At 34.2% G+C, this 19089-nt stretch overlaps 1 protein-coding gene and 2 non-coding genes across 3 annotated transcripts in view; all 3 read right to left on the reverse strand.

The window, feature by feature from the left end:
- LOC149425658 (gonadotropin-releasing hormone receptor-like) overlaps nt 1-19089 on the reverse strand; it is a 476707-nt gene that overhangs the window by 203116 nt on the left and 254502 nt on the right. The gene's annotated exons all lie outside the window — the stretch shown is intronic.
- LOC149425659 (5S ribosomal RNA) lies at nt 12950-13068 on the reverse strand. Its single transcript, XR_016304680.1, has one exon. It is a non-coding gene; the product is annotated as a 5S ribosomal RNA (ribosomal RNA).
- On the reverse strand, nt 13391-13509 carry LOC149425660 (5S ribosomal RNA). Its single transcript, XR_016304652.1, has one exon. It is a non-coding gene; the product is annotated as a 5S ribosomal RNA (ribosomal RNA).

Consider the following 19089-nt stretch of genomic DNA (forward strand, 5'->3'; position numbering starts at 1 on the left):
CAAGCATTTCAATGGAGTCTTTATTGGGGAGAGTGCTCCCATCAAATTGCACCAGACAGTCATTGATCTCCCTCTTTGCCGAAATATAAATATATTTGCGGATATATTATAAATAGACCAATAAAACAAAATATTGGTGGATTTAAGTTTTAAAACTACGCCTGTAACAACGCGATCTGTTCTTGCAATTTCTGAGTGTCAACTGAAATCTGTATTTGTTTCTGTTCCTTCATCACGGCACAATCATTTAAAAGATTACAACTATGTGCAACAAGCTGTTTACTGCCGGCACTCGATAACGACAACGATATCAGCTGAGCCAGACGCATCTGTCATCATTACAATAATGGGGCGTCTCCGTGTGCCGGCCCTTATAATCAAATGACCATGCCGCCGCTGAATTCCTAGCAGAACCAGTCACAGACGCTGACAACCTAAAGGCTGACGAATACCTGCTGGCTACCGACTGAACTAGCCAGTGCCGCTGATCACCTAGTGGCTAACCAATCCCTGCTGCATTGTGCTGACAACCTAGAGGCTGGTTTATTCTTCCTGGCTACCAATTGAACTGGCCACTGCTGCAGAATTTGCCTGCGCCATTTGCTGAATCGTATGGCACAATGTGCTCCAATCTGAAATTATCGCTGAAAGTATTCCAATTGTCTCAGTTTCTATCTGTGTATTAAAACCCAGTTATATTGAAATAAATGTAACTATTTCTTGTGAAACGGGTTGGCTGTAAGAAAAAGGAAGTGCCTATAAGCTACACCCTTTTGTACGTTCTGTATACCAGTACAATACATCTAATTAAAATGTGAATTTTGATTTGAATCGTCTTTCTTTTATGATGGTTGGGATAGAACACCTCACGATGTTTTACATCATTACCCAGATTGAGAACTGACGTGTGCCGGTGCTTATTACTTACAGTCTTTTCTTGTGCAGGCAAACACGCCCTGTACAAATACTAAAATAATGTCTTATCTAGTTGATTTTATTTTTAACCTAAAAGTCATAAAGTATTTTAAAATAAACTTTGCATCAGAGATTAATTCTGTCTTTGAAGGAGTTAAAATGGTCCGTGACTTTACTGACATTTTTAATAAACTTTTTTCGAATACGATTTTAATATTCAAAGTTAAAAATATTGGTACATTTAAGTTGATTGGAACATAATCGTCCATGTTGCATAGACATGAATTCATACGTTCTCCATTCTTCCTTTAAAAAATCTGATCGCGTAATATTTTCCTTACAGGAAGACTATGTTACCTACTACTAGTGTTATATGAGGGTGTAGCTAAAAGAGGCGCAATTGAAATGTCTACCTGCGTGTACACATTTTTATTTGATAACTGTGTAGCACAGAATAAAAACAAATTTTTGTTTCCCATGCATATGCATGCACTACGAACATTTGATATGCAAATAATTACCCATAAATATCTAATTGTTGGGCACTCAAAGAGACGACGAAGGAGACTCGATTAATTGTTGCATCGAAAGAAAAAAGGTCAGGGTTTTAAAACAAGGCCCAATATTTGTTCCAACGGAGTTAGTGATGATTATATATTAAGTGTGCCAAGATAGTCCAGTCAGTGGGGGATAAAAAAGGGCTCCACCTTGCAAAAGGTTAGGTAGTAGCGATTTTCACATATGTTGTTAAGATTGGGACTCTAAAGAAAAAAAAAAGTTTTCGACCTTGGGGGGGTCGAGCTCGACCCGCCATCTTGGATTGAAGGTGCCAAAATTTGGTTTTTTCAAAATAATTATGAAGTGGTTGATTTTACAACCAAATTGTTCAAAGCAAACTTAAAGACAACTAAATTACCTACATTTTTTGTAGAAAGTTTTTTTTGTAAGTCTAATTAGGTAACGAGTTACAGCGGTTGAAAGAAGAAAATTTTGACAAAAAATTGTAAAACTCCAGTTTTCTTGATAAATTTTGTACGAACATATTACACAATATCATTTTAACGTATTTTTACATTACAATATACTTATATAGCATCATCCGTGTGCTCGATGACGTTGATTTGTTATAGTGGGATCCTAGTCTAAAGCTTCCTTAAATTCGAACTCGCCCCATTTCCTTTGTCGCTTTTCACTGAAGAAGGAATGCGCAAAGGTACGAAATCATCATTTTATGGTGTTTTCGAACAACTTCCAGAAGGCGAGCAACTTGGAGGTAGCAAAATTAATGTTGTGGATGGAGGATATCTTTTACATAAAGTTGTATGGAATCGGAATGATTATTTTGGGTCAATTTGCGAGAAATACGTTCACTATGTAAGAAATCACTATGGATCACATGCAGTCATTGTTTTCGATGGATATCCGCTTGATGATGGTGAAAAAAATACGAAAACCGCAGAAAGACTTCGCCGATCGAAGAAGCACATGTCTGCAGATGTTCTTTTCGATGAAACAATGCCAGTTCAAGTTTCACAAGAACGATTTTTAGCCAATGAAAATAACAAAGTCCGTCTGATTTCGATGCTTATAAATCAATTTATACAGAATGATTTTACAGTTAAGCAGGCTGAAGAAGATGCTGATGAGTTGATTGTCAATACTGCGATTTCCTTGTGTTCATCATATGACGCTGTTTTCATTATTGGCGAAGACGTTGATCTCCTAGTTCTGCTGACAGCATTAGCACCACCCAAAAGTAGTATATATCTTCGCAAACCCGGGAGAGGTAAAACTTTTGAAAGACTGTATTCCGCGAATAGTGTGAAATACAAAGAGGCGGCTGAGAATATTCTGTTTCTTCATGCCTTTAGCGGCTGCGATACAACATCGTCCTTCTTCAACCAAGGAAAAACAAAATTTTGTTCGTTTGTGCAAAACGAAACAAGACTCAATGCCATGATAGGAATCTTCAAACAACATGATGCAACACCAGAAGACATAGCAGTTGCAGGAACACTCTGTCTTGTTGCTTTGTACGGGGGTGACATGGATAAGGAAACCTTGGAAGAAGTCCGCTACAAACGTTTCGCAAATTCGACAACAAAAAGCAAATTCAATCTTGCCTCTTTGCCACCAACGAACGACGCTGCACGGTACCATGCATTTAGAACGTACCATCAAGTCCAAAAATGGTATGGAATCCGAAAAAATCAGAAAACTGGGGCTGGAAACGTGACACCAACGGGCTTGTTCCAGTAAGAATGACAAAGAAACCAGCACCCGAGACTTTATTAAAATTTATTTCATGCAATTGTAAAAAAGGATGCGGCGTTGCATGTAGCTGCAGGAAAGCTGGATTGAAGTGTTCTATTGTATGTGGGTGCTGTAATGATCAAACATGCCGAAATTCGCCAGAGGTTCACATCGATGTCGAGGACGAAGAAGAAGAGATTTTGTCAATGGAAGCCCAGAATCTCAGTATCACAGGAAATGAGTTAGATGATGACGAAGACTGTTATTAAGTAACATAATTTATAGTAACATAATTCATAGTAATGTAACATAATTTCGAAATCTACCATCGCTGGTATATCTGTGGAGTAGACCTACTGGGGATACCACAATAAAAAATGCACCATGTTCTCGACCTCATAGTGGTATGGAAATGAGTTATCAAAATTATTATAATTATGTAATGAATAACCCGAAAAAATTACAAAGTTGGGAATTTCATCATTTTTTAGAAAAATATTCACATTTCCGCCACTGTAACTCGTTACCTATTAGATTTACAAAAAAAAACTTTCCACAACAAATGTAGGTAATTTAGTTGTCTTTAAGTTTGCCCTCAACAATTTGGTTGTAAAAACGACCACTTCACAATTATTTTGAAAAAAACAAATTTTGGCACCTTCAATCCAAGATGGCGGGTCGAGCTCGACCCTCCCAAGGTCGAAAACTTTTTTTTTTCCTTAGAGTCCCAATCTTAACAACATATATCAAAATCGCTACTACCTAACCTTTTGCAAGGTAAAACTCCCCACTGACTGGACTAAGAGGAATGAACCTCGTTATAAGTCAACAGAAATGGAAACAACGGACTTCATTGGCTGGAAGAAGTTTTTTGAGAAGACTGGAAAAAAATTCTCAATAAACATAGACAAAATAAATGTACTTGGAATAAAGTTAAGATGTTACAGATCACTAAAGATACTCCGTCAGTTATCAAATACAAAACTACCTACGCCAAGGATCCATTTAATCAGAGTATTAATGTGAAAGAGCGACTGAGGAATGTTCGTAAGAGAATAGTATAACTCTAGGACCAGCTTATACAGTTCCACCTACAATTCCACCGAATGAAAAGCGTGATCTCTTATTTCTTTGCCAAAGTGGTGTTATACCAAAAAAACATTATAATTTTTTTAATTAATTAATATTTCCAATACAGACCGCGATGCACAAGAAGAATCAACACATATTTGTTTTTTATTTATTCTTAAGATTTTCTGTTATTTTTGTTACTCACATAATAACACGCTTCTCATGAATAAATTTATAAGCACACATTATATTTTTCTTTCATTTTTATTCCACTTTATTCCCATACAATTTTCGTATTGACAAACTATAAGTGACTGGGTGTGTGTACTGTTGAAAATGTATTTAGGATCATATTACATATTAAAACACACAGAAATAATAATTATTAATTTTTGTAAGCAATAATAACATTTAAAAAATCTCCCGAGAAAAAATAATTAATTCATTCATCCATCTAAATTCGTAATATTATTATTATGCTGCACTGAGATAATTTGAGAAGATTACTGAACACTCCACGCAACAGTGAGATATTTCCAGATTTACGAATAGTTTGTCAAAATTAGTAAGAAAAACTTAATTATTTATCTTTTATTACAATTTTATGTTGATGTCAAATAATTTACCTCTCTAATAGGTACCATATCATTAATCTTCAAGATTAGTTAATTTGATGCTGCTAGAGCTCACGCAAACCTAAAAGTCCTATAATCTTAGAACAGCATTTTTTAAGATATCGCACTATTGCTTTAATGTGACGATTATGATCAATGCTAAGGAAAACCATATATTTTGATTTAATTCACATTGTTGTGGGAACGTGATACCTATATTTTTTGCGTATTCTTTCACTCCCACGCGTCGAGGTAATAAATTATTCGGCTAAGGTTTTCTTAGGAAGTAGGATCAATTTACTTTTTGCAAATATCGAACGTGCCCATAAAAAGTTTACAGCAAATGCGTACCTTTTTGCTATTGATACGAATAAAACTTTTTGTTAACGTTTCAGAACACAATGAAGATTATTTATATCTTGAATCAAAGGTAACAATGCTCTGTGAATTCTCGAATTTTTAAAATAATATCAGACTAAGTTGTTCAACGTTTTTTATTATTATTTTAGATATTGAAGATAATATCAGCGATCTGCTAATTGGATTGTTTTGAACCCAGGTCCTTCGCCTTGCCGGGGCGCTACTCTGATTAGGCAAAAAACCTGAGTTCAAGTTCCAGATGTAACCTTATCTTTTTCAGATGTTTCTGTTTCAAATTATTCTTTTAAAAATAGTTTATATTATCTTCGATATTTAAAATATTAAAAATTTAAGGTATCACTATTAATTTTTTTTTTTAAAGTGTTTATATCATTATTGATAGATTTTAAAAATTTGATTCCGCTGAAATAGACAAATACTCAAAATAAAAGCACCATGAAACAATGGATGGAGACACGGCGCATTGCGATTGTCGATGTGATCGATGAGATTAGGGTAAAAGTTGAAGGTTTGTATGATTATTTTTTTTATAAAATATTATTTTCCAATTACATGTGATAAATTATCTATATGAATAAGATTTACTTAAATTATGGTAAATAAATCGAATTTAAATGAAATATTAAGAAATTAAATACGACAAAGTTAATTAGTACCTAATAATAAAATAATTAAAGCAATTATTAAAACTTAGATTTACGTATTTGATTATTGGTCTTGTTTTCTGTTCTTAGTTTAATATGTAGGTATATTTTTAATTTTTTAAGATGATTAATTTTGTAATATGGCCTTTTTTCAACCCATATTATTGATAAAATTGACAAATTTTGTTTGAGAAATGTTTTTTGTTTCTCTCATTATTTGTGTGGAGTGTAAGATTGTTGAACGTTTTTTTGCCTGGTGTTTGTAATTTTGTATTACGCTCGTCTAACTGGTATATTGTTGTGAGTTTTTTGTGTTGAAATTTAGATTTTTGGTCAAAAATATACTTAAGTAGTGTATGTATGCATGGATGTATTATCTGTCAAGAATGTTAAAATGGTTTCCATTTTCTCGAATTAAACAAATTAGTTCCGGACCACAAAAGCTCAAATTTAGGACGCCATTCTACCCAACTTCAAAACACTCCAAGATATAAAACTGTAAGTTTACCTAATTGTTGTACTATATATTGCTCGGTCTACCTAACCACAGTATCTACCGAGTTGACCGAAATCGGAACACCAGCTCCAAATCAAGAGGAGGAGGCGTCCTGATAGCAGTAAATAAAAAAATTTCATCGAAATTATTAATAAAAAAAAAACAATGATGTTGAGCAATTTTTTGTTATGTTAAACGATAAATCCAAGAAAACTATCATCGGATGTGTATATATTCCACCAAATTCTAATATAATAATGTATAAAAATCATTGTGAAGATGTCGAGCTACTCAAATCTAACCACCCTAATCACAATATCATAATTTGCGGTGATTATAACCTACCTAATTGTAAATTTAATGATTTGGATTACTTACCATTAACGGCGTGCGAGAGAGAAATCTTAGACATGTCGAACTATTTAGGTCTATTTCAATGTAACAATGTGCCGAATTGTAGTAATCGGACACTTGATTTAATTTTCTCTACTGATGAGGATATAAAAGTCTATGAGTCAGCCAAATCCTTTGACCCAATTGATAATCACCACCCTCCACTTACAATACTATTACCTATTACAATAGAGTGTGACCCCCTAATCAAAAATTGTAGTCGTAATTTCATTAATGCTAATTACCAGGACATTAATCATGCACTTAACAAAGTAAATTGGTCTGTTCTCAAGGAAGGTGATCTCAACTATAGCGTAGAACTATTTTACTCTCAACTGAATAGTATCATTTCCGACACAATTCCTATAATTTATCATAAAGTACGAAAGTATCCGATATGGTTCAGCAAAGAATTAATTCAGTTAATTGTTATTAAAAAAGAAACACATAAAAACTATAAAGAACACAGAATAATTCCCAACTATATGGCCTTCAACAATATAAGAAGAGATTGCAAAAAAATGACAAAAAGATGTTATAAAAATTACATTAATTCTGTTGAGAACACGATACTTCATGATGTAAAATACTTTTGGAAATACACAAAATCAATGAAAAACAATGATGCTGGTATTTCTGGTAATATACGTTACAGACAAAATAGCTCCAGTAAAATTTATGAAATTGTTAACATGTTTGCTGATTACTTTAAGGACGTGTATGAACCTGATATTCCAGATGACTTAATCCCTTACTTCAATACGGATATAAATTTACACTTATCGCAAATACACATTGATATTGAAGACATTATAGTCTGTATTAAATCACTTGAACCTAAAACAAACTCGGGACCTGATAAGATTCCTTCCATCTTACTTAAGAATTGTGTCCAAAGTTTATCTGTTCAGCTTAATATACTGTTTAATAAGTCACTTTCCACAGGACACTTTCCAAAAATACGGAAACTTAGCTACTTAACTCCTGTATTTAAAAGTGGTGATAAATTCTTTGTTGAAAATTATCGGCCTATCAGTATTCAATCGTCTATACCTAAACTTTTTGAGAAATTGATTCTTAAGAAAATCAGCTTCTTTGTAAACTCTTGTATCGCAACTTGTCAACACGGCTTTATCTCCGGCAGATCAACTTTGACTTACCTAACATTATATGAAAATTTTATTTCCAATGCACTTGCCAACAAACAACAAGTTGATTCTATATATACCGACTTCAATAAGGCGTTTGATAAGGTCTGTCATAAAATCCTCATTAATAAACTTTTGAATCTCGGAATTAATGGAAACCTTTTATCTTGGTTTAAGAGTTACTTACTTAGGCGTCAGTTAACTGTCTGTATTAATGATCACTTATCCTACATGTTCGAAGCTACCAGTGGCGTACCTCAGGGTTCGCATCTTGGTCCTATACTTTTTAATTTATTCATTAACGACGTAACAAACATATTCACCCGTGTTCTCATTCTAATGTTCGCTGATGATATAAAGATATATAGAATTATTGACAATATAGAGGACTGTCTAACACTTCAATCTAATATTAATAGCTTTAAGGATTGGTGTCTTAAAAACAAATTAACACTTAATGTAAAAAAATGTCAACTTATGAGATTCCACAGAAAAAAAACCCATTGTTGTTCACCTACTTTCTCAATAATCATACCTTATTATCTGTTGATGAAATAAGAGACCTTGGTATAACCTTTGACACTAAATTAACATTCATTAAACATATTAATAATATAACCAGTAAAGCAATGCAAATGTTAGGATTTGTCTTACGGATTTCAAACGATTTTAAAAATTTAAAAACTGTCAAATTACTTTACACTTCACTTGTTAGAAGCCATCTAGAATTTAACACCACCATTTGGAGTCCTTACTACAGTGTACATGAGAATTCCCTTGAGCGAGTCCAACATAAATTTTTACGTTATATTAATTTTAAATTGGGAATACTCATCGAAAACATTAATTACCCCTCTCTGTTACATTTATTGGGACTCGATACATTAAAAGAAAGAAGAATTTGTTTTGACCTATTTTATTTATTTAAAATCGTTACCAACATGTTGAACTCCCCTGAACTTCTTTCGCTAATATTTTTCCGTGTACCTAGTCGATCAGTTCGTTTCAAATTACCCTATCATTGCAACAATACAGGATCTAACGCTGAACTCAATTCCATAATGAATCGCCTACATGTACTTGGTAATAAATATGTTTTGGATGAATCTATAAACATTGCTAGTTTATCCTCATACAAACACCACTTAATTAAAACTGTATGTCAGCGCTTCTCTGATTGAATATAACCAAATACAGTTTTAAAGTATTAGTTTTTCCGGGATTTATTGTAAATTAATTGTTTATATATTTATATATACACATTGTTGCATTGTATTTATAATAACCATTTCTATTGTTCTCTTTTATGTATTTTGTATTTATATTTTTTTTATCTATGTATATTCTGTATTTATAATAAGTAAAACAATTGTTTTCTTTTGTAAAAGCCGCTATAATCGGCGTTAATAAATAAATAAATAATTGGTAACAATAATATTTTACCATAACTACTACGATTAACCTTTAGACCTACGAGAAATGATGGATAATTCGTTCAAATATTATAAATAGCTAGAATACCCTTGTTTTGGTCAAGTTATGTGCTGACTACTCTCATAGAGTTTCTAAACCTTGTTAATTAGCTTATGTATCTAAAAAACCTCCTATCCATAGTAAAATATCTTCGGCACCACAAGAAAATTAAATATATTTTTAATTAATATATCTCTCTTAAAATCAGAAATTTTACATAATATTCTGAGAAATCAATTGCTTAAACAATTGCCTTTATCGAGCCGTTTCCTCCAATGTTACATAATATTTTTGTAAATTTTGTCAGCATGCCCCTTTTCTTTCAAATAACGGTTCTAAAAACAAATTAAATGAGAGTTTTTCCATAACAAATGATCTTTTGAGTGAAGAAACAAAAGACTTTAAAAAATAATACTGCGAAAAATGATAAATCAAAATTAAGCCAGAGAGCCCAAACAATCTTTATACTTTAAAGAATTATCATTTTTATTCTTTTGTCAACAAAATTGAAGATGAAAAAAAATAGTCTTACTCAAACACCAGCGCTATCGATTTGTTAGGTTTAAGATGGCCGATACAATATTTTTTAACAAGGAAAAAAAAGTTTTAGTTTTTTCGATAAAATAATAAATTCATTATATAATCTTAGCAATTAATTAATGCCACGCCATTCGTGTTGATGGGTTATAAAAATTGTGACAAGTGCGGTAAAGGATATGAACATTTATGCAGTGTATTAACAAAGAGTGGACAATTTTATGCTAATTATGAATAAGCGGTTGATAAAATGCGGTGTGGTAAATAGTAAAATATATACCAAGAATGTCAACATTGGAGGTATTTTAGCAAGGCTTGTGTTGCTTGGTTAAAAAAGTGTATAATGTGTGCTGCGGTCCCACACATTGCTAGGGACAAAATTAAAAATATATTTGCTCGCCCTAATTAACTAACATTTAAAAAGATTAGATGATTATTGCATGGAGCTTAAAAGCAAATATTTTTTCTCAGAAATAATGATTGGTGACGATAAACAAGGTGGATAGAATGCAGTCTATAATAAATAATAATAATAATAAATTCTTTATTCCAGGATGTGGGGAGGTTAGTGCAATCCCACACATCCCATAGATGAGATAAGTACAAATAATATTTACATAGAGTAACATAAATAAAATAAATAAAAAGAGATTAAAAAATTAAAAATGAAATTAAGTTAAAGCAGAGAAGCACGGGAATCCAACGGATCTAAGATTGTGGGAGCAAGTAACTTTCTCCAATGGTCTTCAATGCTCGATCCTGAAGTCAGACGCGATTCTATGATAATAGTGTTTCTGGAATGGTTTATCCTTTCCCTCAGTCCTGCAATCCTGGTTCTTAACAGAGCTGTAAATCCTGGAACTCGCCCTTCTGTTAACATCGAGGAGGCACTGCAGTGCCTGGGGAGTCCGAACATCAATCGGTAAGCGTTATTATATTGAACCCGAAGCCTTTCCATTGTTCTTTTCTTGAAATTAGCCCAGAGCTCGCATGTGTACAGGGTGGTGCAAAAGGCTAAGAAGAGCGTCCTTTTCACTCGTGGACTACAGAGCCGGAATCTTCTACTGACCATGTTTCATTTTATACTCAGTACACGCCTCTGCCTGTCAATATCTTCATCATCCGTTAACTTGTTGTTGATGATATGTCCTAGATATTTTGTGGTTTCTACTGTTTTCAGAATCTCACCATTCAAAAAGACTGGGGGAATGTTTTTTGGGCCTTCCCCGTGTTTTATGACCAACAGTGCTGTTTTTTTCGCATTATAGATCATGTTGGTTTCGTGAGCAAATTCCTCACAGATTTTCAGGAGAATTCTTAATCCCCGTATTGACGGTGCCATCAGAACCATATCATCTGCGTAGCTCATATTGTTAACACATAGACCTCCGATGTGGCAGCCCACTCCAGCATTGTTTAACCTGTGGGTTAATTCGTCCATGTATAAGTTGAACAGTACTGGGGACATACATCCACCCTATCTGACCCCGCTTTTCAAGAAATAGGGTTCTGAGAATCCATCTTTCCACTTTACAAGGTTTTCCTGTTGGCGATGCCATGATTCGAGAATTTTTACCACTTTCCATGGTATCCCTCTTTCCTTTAGTTTTTTCCATAGTAGGGGGTGGGAAACTCTGTCGAATGCCTTACTAAGATCCAAAAAGCATGCGTAAGTTGTTGTTTTTCTTTTCCTGTAGTATTCCAGCGTCCGTTTTACGCAGAATATGGCTGAGTCCGTGGAGCATTCTGTTTTGAAACCCATCTTATTGTCTTTCGTTTTCAATTGGGGTCCGACTTGGTCTAAGAGAACTCGTTCAAATATTCTGGCGGTCGCTGTGGCGATGGATATCGGTCTGTAATTTTCCTGTAAAGTTATGTCTGTCAGTTTAGATTTTACTATCGGTATTATGATTGTCTTTGTCATGTCTTTGGGTAGATAACCACTCTTTATGATATCGGTAAACAATGTTGCCAGTAGTTTCAGAATCGCTACCCCTGCATGTTTGACGTGTTCGATACTTAAGCCGTCATATCCTGCTGATGTTCCGGATTTCATGTTTTTAATGGCGGTTTTCACCATGTTTGCAGTGACTATGGGGTCAATATCATCATAGGCGTTCAAATGCGTTTCGTTTGAGGAGATGGTCGGCGTAGTAGTCGCGAAATGTTTTTTGAAAATATTGGCAATTACTTCAGGATTTGTTTCTCTGTTTATGTTGCACGAAACTTTGGAACGCATGTTCAACATTTTATTAGACTTGTTCCAAAATGATTTGAAGTCCCCATTATCTAAGTCCGCTGCTATTTTATCCATCTGGAGTTGTGTCGAATTCTTTTGGCATTGTTTTAGAGCTGTTTTGAAGGCGGCACGCTTTGTCCTTCTATCCTCGGCGATGGGACCATTGTGCGGTCTCCCATTATCAATCCAGGTGAGCATCGCTTGTCTTGATTTTTCGTATTTGTCTGCGACAAATTCATTCCATCCACAAACTTGCTTATATTTTGGTGTAGTAGTATTTCTAAATATACTAGTGGCACTGTCTCGTAATGCTTGTACTATACATCCGTAGAGGTGTTTTATTTTGGCACGTTCAGGGTTGCCACCGTTCTCAAGAGATGTATTTTTGAAGTGAAACTTCTTTACGCGCGTCATGCAATTTCGAGGAGTAAAACCAACTCATGACCGAAACGAAAATGCGGGACCGATTAAAGTTCATTTGATGTAGTAAAAGTTTTGAAGTAAAATATAAATGCTTCTTAGCTCATCTCGACAACTGGCGTTGGTGGTGTAATGGTCAGCATAGTTGCTTTCGAAGCAGTTGATCCGAGTTCGATTCTCGGCCATGGAATATTATTTTTTTGTTTTTAAGGAATTTTTTTTTTTTAATGGTTGACCATAATATCAATCCACTAAGTAATATTTTAGGCCTGTAGCATAATTGAAAAGTTAAAGAATGATATAAAATTTTTTATGATGTTAACGATAAAAAAATGAAAAAAAACATAAAATTAAAATAAAAAATGGGCCAACGGCACGCGGTGTTCCCAAGCGGTCACCCATCCAAGTACTGACCGCGCCCAATGTTGCTTAACTTCGGTGATCGGACGAGAACCGGTGTGTTCAAAATGGTATGGTCGTTGGCAAAAGTTAAACAATATTAATTTCTATTCTACCTGCCAATAAATATATGAAAATTAGTATAAAAAAGCCCTAATAATATTGAAAAAATTAGCAAGGTGTGTGCGAGTTTGATAAAAATAATCATTACATACGCGCTTGAAAAAGATCGTAATTACATTAATAAGTTTGTAGGAATTTTTTTTTTCAATGGTTGACCATAATATCAATCCACTAAGTAATATTTTAGGCCTGTAGCATACTTGAAAAGTTAAAGAATTTTATGATATTATTAATTATAGTAATGATAAAAAAATAAAAAAAACATGAAATTAAAATAAAAAATAGGCCAACGGCACGCGGTGTTCCCAAGCGGTCACCCATCCAAGTACTGACCGCGCCCAATGTTGCTTAACTTCGGTGATCGGACGAGAACCGGTGTGTTCAACATGGTATGGTCGTTGGCAAACGCTAAACAATATTAATTTCTACTCTACCTGCCAATAAATATATGAAAATTAGTATAAAAAAGCCCTAATAATACTGAAAACATTAGCAAGGTGTAAATATTATATACCTAGTTTAACTCACTCTCCTAACTCATCTTCGCTGTCTACAGGCAGAGCGCACGACTGTGGTCGTGAAGAACCGAGGTTCGATCCCCGCTTTAACTAATTTTTTTTTTCTTTTTTTATAACTTTTAATTTTTTTTATCACATGCTACTTATAAATATGTCAATAGACAGAAAAAAAGAGAGAATGAAATGAAAAGAGAGAGAGAGAAGAATACTAGAAGTTTCACTTCTGTCTTGCGTAGGCTTGACACACCCATTTTTTGGGTTGATTTTAGCTAGATAAGTTTGCGAACATGAGTTGTAAATTCCAATATCACGTATATTTTTTGGATTCCATAATGCTGGATCCCTTAATATAGATGAAAATACTTCCGATGTTACTATTCCATTCGTATTTAAAGTTATTTCGAGGGGTCGGTGGTCAGTCCAATCAACATCGTAATGTATTTTCATATCGATAATTTGTTTGTAAATATTTTTTGTAACTAGACAGTGGTCTAACCACCTGGTAGTACTATGCGTGTCACTGACGTATGTGTAAGAATTCTCAGGTAAAATTTCGGTGTCGGCACAAATGTATTCGAATTCTTGACAAAAAGATTTTAGCTCTATTCCAAAGAGTGAGTCGGGATTGGCGTTGAAGTCTCCGATAATAATTGAATTGATATAATCTTTGTCATCAATGATCGTTTGTAAGGAGGCCAGGCAGTTGGTAAACTCCACAAAGTTGTCAGTTAAGCAAGTCGGCATATAGATTGTGAAGATGGTTAAATTTTCAGTATTTAGACTCACCTCGATTCCGGCCATACGACAATTGTCCATCGGGATTGTGGTAACCCTTAAGTTTTGATTGTAAATTATTCCCACTCCGCCGTACGGCCGACCTAGTAGGGGACCGTTAGCTATATTGACGGCAGAGGTGCCCAAGCTATTGAAATGCGGGTGAATATTAGATAAAAATTCAATCTCGGTTGGGAGTAGCCACGTTTCTTGGACTAGTATAATGTCATATGATTCGCAGAGATCGTGAATAAATTTTTCGGAGCTACGGACCGATCTGCAGTTAATCGAAATAATTCTTAATTTATCGGTTGTCATTTTGATTTTTGGTTGATGTACGCGATTCTATATATTTACGGAATACAATTCCTTCCGGCCATAGTTCTTCCACCAGGTATTTCGGCCCTTCAGTTGCTTTTACAGAAAGTTTAAAGGTGTTAAATGGCGTGGGACGGTAAGGCTTAATTTTTTCGATCTTAGTATTTTCGAGACCATTATTTGCAAGGTAGGTCTTTACGTCGTCCTCTGTAGTTTCCAATGTAAACCGTGAAATATAAATTGACGTAATTAAATCTGCCGACTTCAGTGTCGTTGAGGTTGCTTTTCCTCTCAAGTTGCGTTTGGGTTTTCTAGTTACTAATGTAAATCCTTTCTCATCTTCCGCAGGAGGCCGAGGCCGCGGACCGCGGTCACGCGATACCTGTTTATTATGTTGTTTTAAAGCGTGTGCGAAGTTCATTCCCGGCTGCACTGGACTATTTGGAGTGTGTTCGTTCATTGTCTTTGTGTGTGTGGTTGACACTGTATTACTAGAACCAGTCGATAAGCAGGATGCGCCGCCCGTCGGTATTTGTTTACTATCTGAAAATCGTGACTTACCCACAATTGAGTGGTTAATAATTACTTCCGAATTCCCAGTTAAGTCACTTTGTTTGTTTGGTACCTGAATATTTGCAATTTGTTCTCTTATTAGTGCCAGTTCTTGTTTTATGTCTTCATTTTTTGTGGTCGATGAATCTTTTAGTTCGGTTTTTATATGCGTTATTTCCGTTTTCAGTGCATTGAGTTCCTTAAGGAGTTTGGACACATCTATGCTGTCGAAGTTGATGGGAGGCAATTTATGTAATTGTTTAGCAGCGAACACTGGTAGCTTATCAGGATCGGTCTCCTTCAATGCTCTCAGGATGTCCTGGAGGTCTCGGCTGATTCTGCCATCTCCTTTCCGCAAAGTACGTTTATCCGGAAGCTTTTCAAACAGGATAGTTTTCGCCTCCTTTATTTCCTCTTCGGAGTAAGTAGAGATGCATAATTGTGTAATTGCAATCTCATCCAGAGTGTCTGCCTTGTTTTGAATGAACGTAAGACACTCGTTTATAATTATATTACATGAGTTACACGACATAGCGATGCGATACGGTCTTCTGTCGCGACAATACTGTGATATATTATTATATCATATCTATATATTATATCTATAATTATTGGAAAATTGCAACCTCAATCATTAGTTTTACATAGCTCGATGTGTGATCATCAGTGGTTAATTTAATTTTCTGTGTGTTTAGAGTATTTTGTTATCTATATTATTCTGTTATATCGAATATAGAATTAATGATACTGATCTTGCTAACAAAATGTGTACTCCACACAAACACAAACTGATGCACGTCCGTGAAACTCGACGGTAACGAGCGAAACAGCCGTTCACAAATGGTGTTGGCTACACGAGTACGGGTCGTTTCTTCGGCTCGTGTTTGCGTAAGTCGGTTAGTATGTGGAACGATCCACTGGGGTCTGTTTTCCCTCTTTCATGCAATCCAGATCGCTTCATTTATTTATTATTAATTATGACCAATTAATCCCCTCCTACAAACCCAACCTTAACCCGCCTCACAACGCTACCTAACCGGGTGGCGAAATAGTTTCCCTGTTTTTGCACTATTCAAACAGGGGCAAAATAAGGAAATCTTCAATTGGTTACTCAGCCATATCGTAAACTGTTGATTTCCATAAAATAAAATAAATAAACTAGATATTTACTTCCAATACTCATACAATTTGCGTGTTAGATTGCACTATTCTAATCACAGAGTGCATCATGTTAAATTACCTTTGTGTTTGAGATCACACTCTTCCAATCATAGAGTGCATCGTGTTAAATGACATGTGCAACCATTAAAGTATTTTTTGCTAATAAGCGTCACGCATTAGTCATCCAAATTTTTAAATAGTAAATTCTTTTACTACAATTTTATTTAATTTTAATTTTTTTACTTTGTCTCTAACCTTGTTGATATCTCGATTTGGCTTTAAAACGTTTCTTTCAACGAGTGCTCATTTTGGAGACCATGACTCCAAACCAAGACGGATGACAACAACACTTCTGAAAAAATCAGGTATGAGTGAAATCTACCAAAACGTTAAATAATATCTAAATAACATAATGTGACATCAAACACATCTGGTTGCTCACGTATATAGGAAAGACAGAGGCAGTCGCGGAGGAGGGACTCTCCTGGCTTTCCGAGCTGTCACCCACTCACACGCGAAAAAACCGTACATGGAAACCCAACGTGAAGATTTCTGGGTGAAAGTATCACATAGAAATGTCATCATATTTATTTGTGTTGTATAGTTTTTTTCTAAATATAAAATCTGTATAACATAATACGACAAAACTATAAGTATTAGTGTAAAATTAGAGCCAAAAAATATTATTATCTTCGGTGATTGGTGCTGATTTTACGTCAGAGAAAAAACCAACTGACGTTTTCGTTAATTTTGTTTACAATCTTACACAATTTAACACTGTTTGTTAGATAAATTTACAAATGTTAGACTTGGTTTACTAATACAAAATAAAACCAAACACACGTAACAAAATAAGCAAAATAAAAACAAAAACAAGTAACACAAAATCAAACATATAAATGCTGTTATCCGTCCCCATGATTCTCGACCATTCATAGAAAACATAAATCCTCCTTAAAATTTATTCACATTTGATTACATAACTAAATCACATAAACAAACAGAAATATTGCCTCTGGACATAAACATGGGATGGATTTTCCACGAAAGCTTAGATCATTCAATTAGAGATCAACTGCTCAAAATATCTCCTCTTCGCTGACATAAAACTTTTCAAAGCTATTAAAATTCACATCGATACCACTCTTCTGCAGAATGATCTCGATTCTCTGGTCACATGGTGGAAACTGAACAACTTACACCTCAGCATAAAGAAACCTTACCCCAGAAATAGAAAATACGATATATATGTACAAGATGGTTCAAGCGTTATCTATATATGAGAGAATATACGTACTAACCATTCCTATACCCAGAGTTGTTCTTAACAGGAATGCTCGATTTCAATACCTAAGAAGCACGCCATAGTCAAACTTCCCCTATGACCTTTTATACTTCCACTTACCTTAAATTTGTGATCTTCTCCAGTATATTATACATGTGCATTACCATTTTACGGAGAACATAAATAAATAAATAGATTAACCTACCATAAGTAGGTATGGTAGAATGTAGATATCTGTTTTATGTAAAGTTAAATTTATTCTGATTGCCTAGTATTTTATAAATGACATATTTACAGAGTAATAAAAAAAATAATTAAGAATATTGAAGAAGTCCCAAAAATGAAATTACTTACTTACTTTATTATTTTCAAGCAACTATCAATTAATTGATTGTAACTTCGTTGAACGCGAGTTAATTTTTTGAGAATTTCTCTCCTGTGTTTCAAGATTTTTTTATAGTTCATCATTTTTATTTTCAGATGTTCTTTACGAGGATTAAAGTGTCACAAAAATATAAGTTTTTCTAAGAAAGTATAAAGACTTTATCGCTGATATAAAATTTATCTCTAAAATAAAATTTATTACGTGACTCGAAACAAGAAGCAGTTGTTTGTTGTTACTTCTTGGTAAAGATATAAGGAGCCATGGATCCTTGAGGATAAATCTTTGAACCCTTCATTTGCCAAAACATATAAACGAGGGTAAAAGTAACAATACTGAGACACAAAAGAATTCTCAAACAATACTTAGATAAAGAACAGCGATTGTATTTTTAATCACTTAATGCTTTCAAATGGTTTTTTACGTATAATGATTAATCTAAGTATCATTTTTCTTTTTGAAAATGTTTTAAAACATAGATGAATAAATTTCTATCAGGACGTATCATTCGATTCCTTTCATAATGAGAGTGTTGAGAAATAAATAAGAAAATATTTTTTACTAATACAAAATTTAATTTATTTAGCACCACATGAAAGACCCAAACTAAAGCGAATAGAGCCATGGCATCACCATTGTAGAAAGTGTTGTGAGCGGTAGAAAAAAAAAGGTGAAGGAGGTTAGAGAATACCTTATAAATGAGATCTAGTCTCTAGACATTGCAATAGCCCATATATATCACAATAAGTATAAATATTCCGAGCTTTTGACATTTTTCAGGCTCCGCAATTTATCGAGTATTAATTCTCCACACGATAGTACCTTTCACTCGGGAAAGAAGTGAAGATAATTTAAATGATTTCAATTGAATGAGTAAACACACACATAAAGAATGCTTATAAAATATGCCTGTCCCCTTTAAAGTTATAAACAGATGCATAAAAGAGCTGTAAGCTCCTTAGCTCCATTCTGTGAAATAATTTTAAAAGCATT

This window comes from Hesperophylax consimilis, chromosome 2, assembly GCF_061612785.1.
Source record: "Hesperophylax consimilis isolate HC1 chromosome 2, BYU_Hcon_1.0, whole genome shotgun sequence".
In the NCBI taxonomy this organism is placed as follows: Eukaryota; Metazoa; Arthropoda; class Insecta; order Trichoptera; family Limnephilidae; genus Hesperophylax; species Hesperophylax consimilis.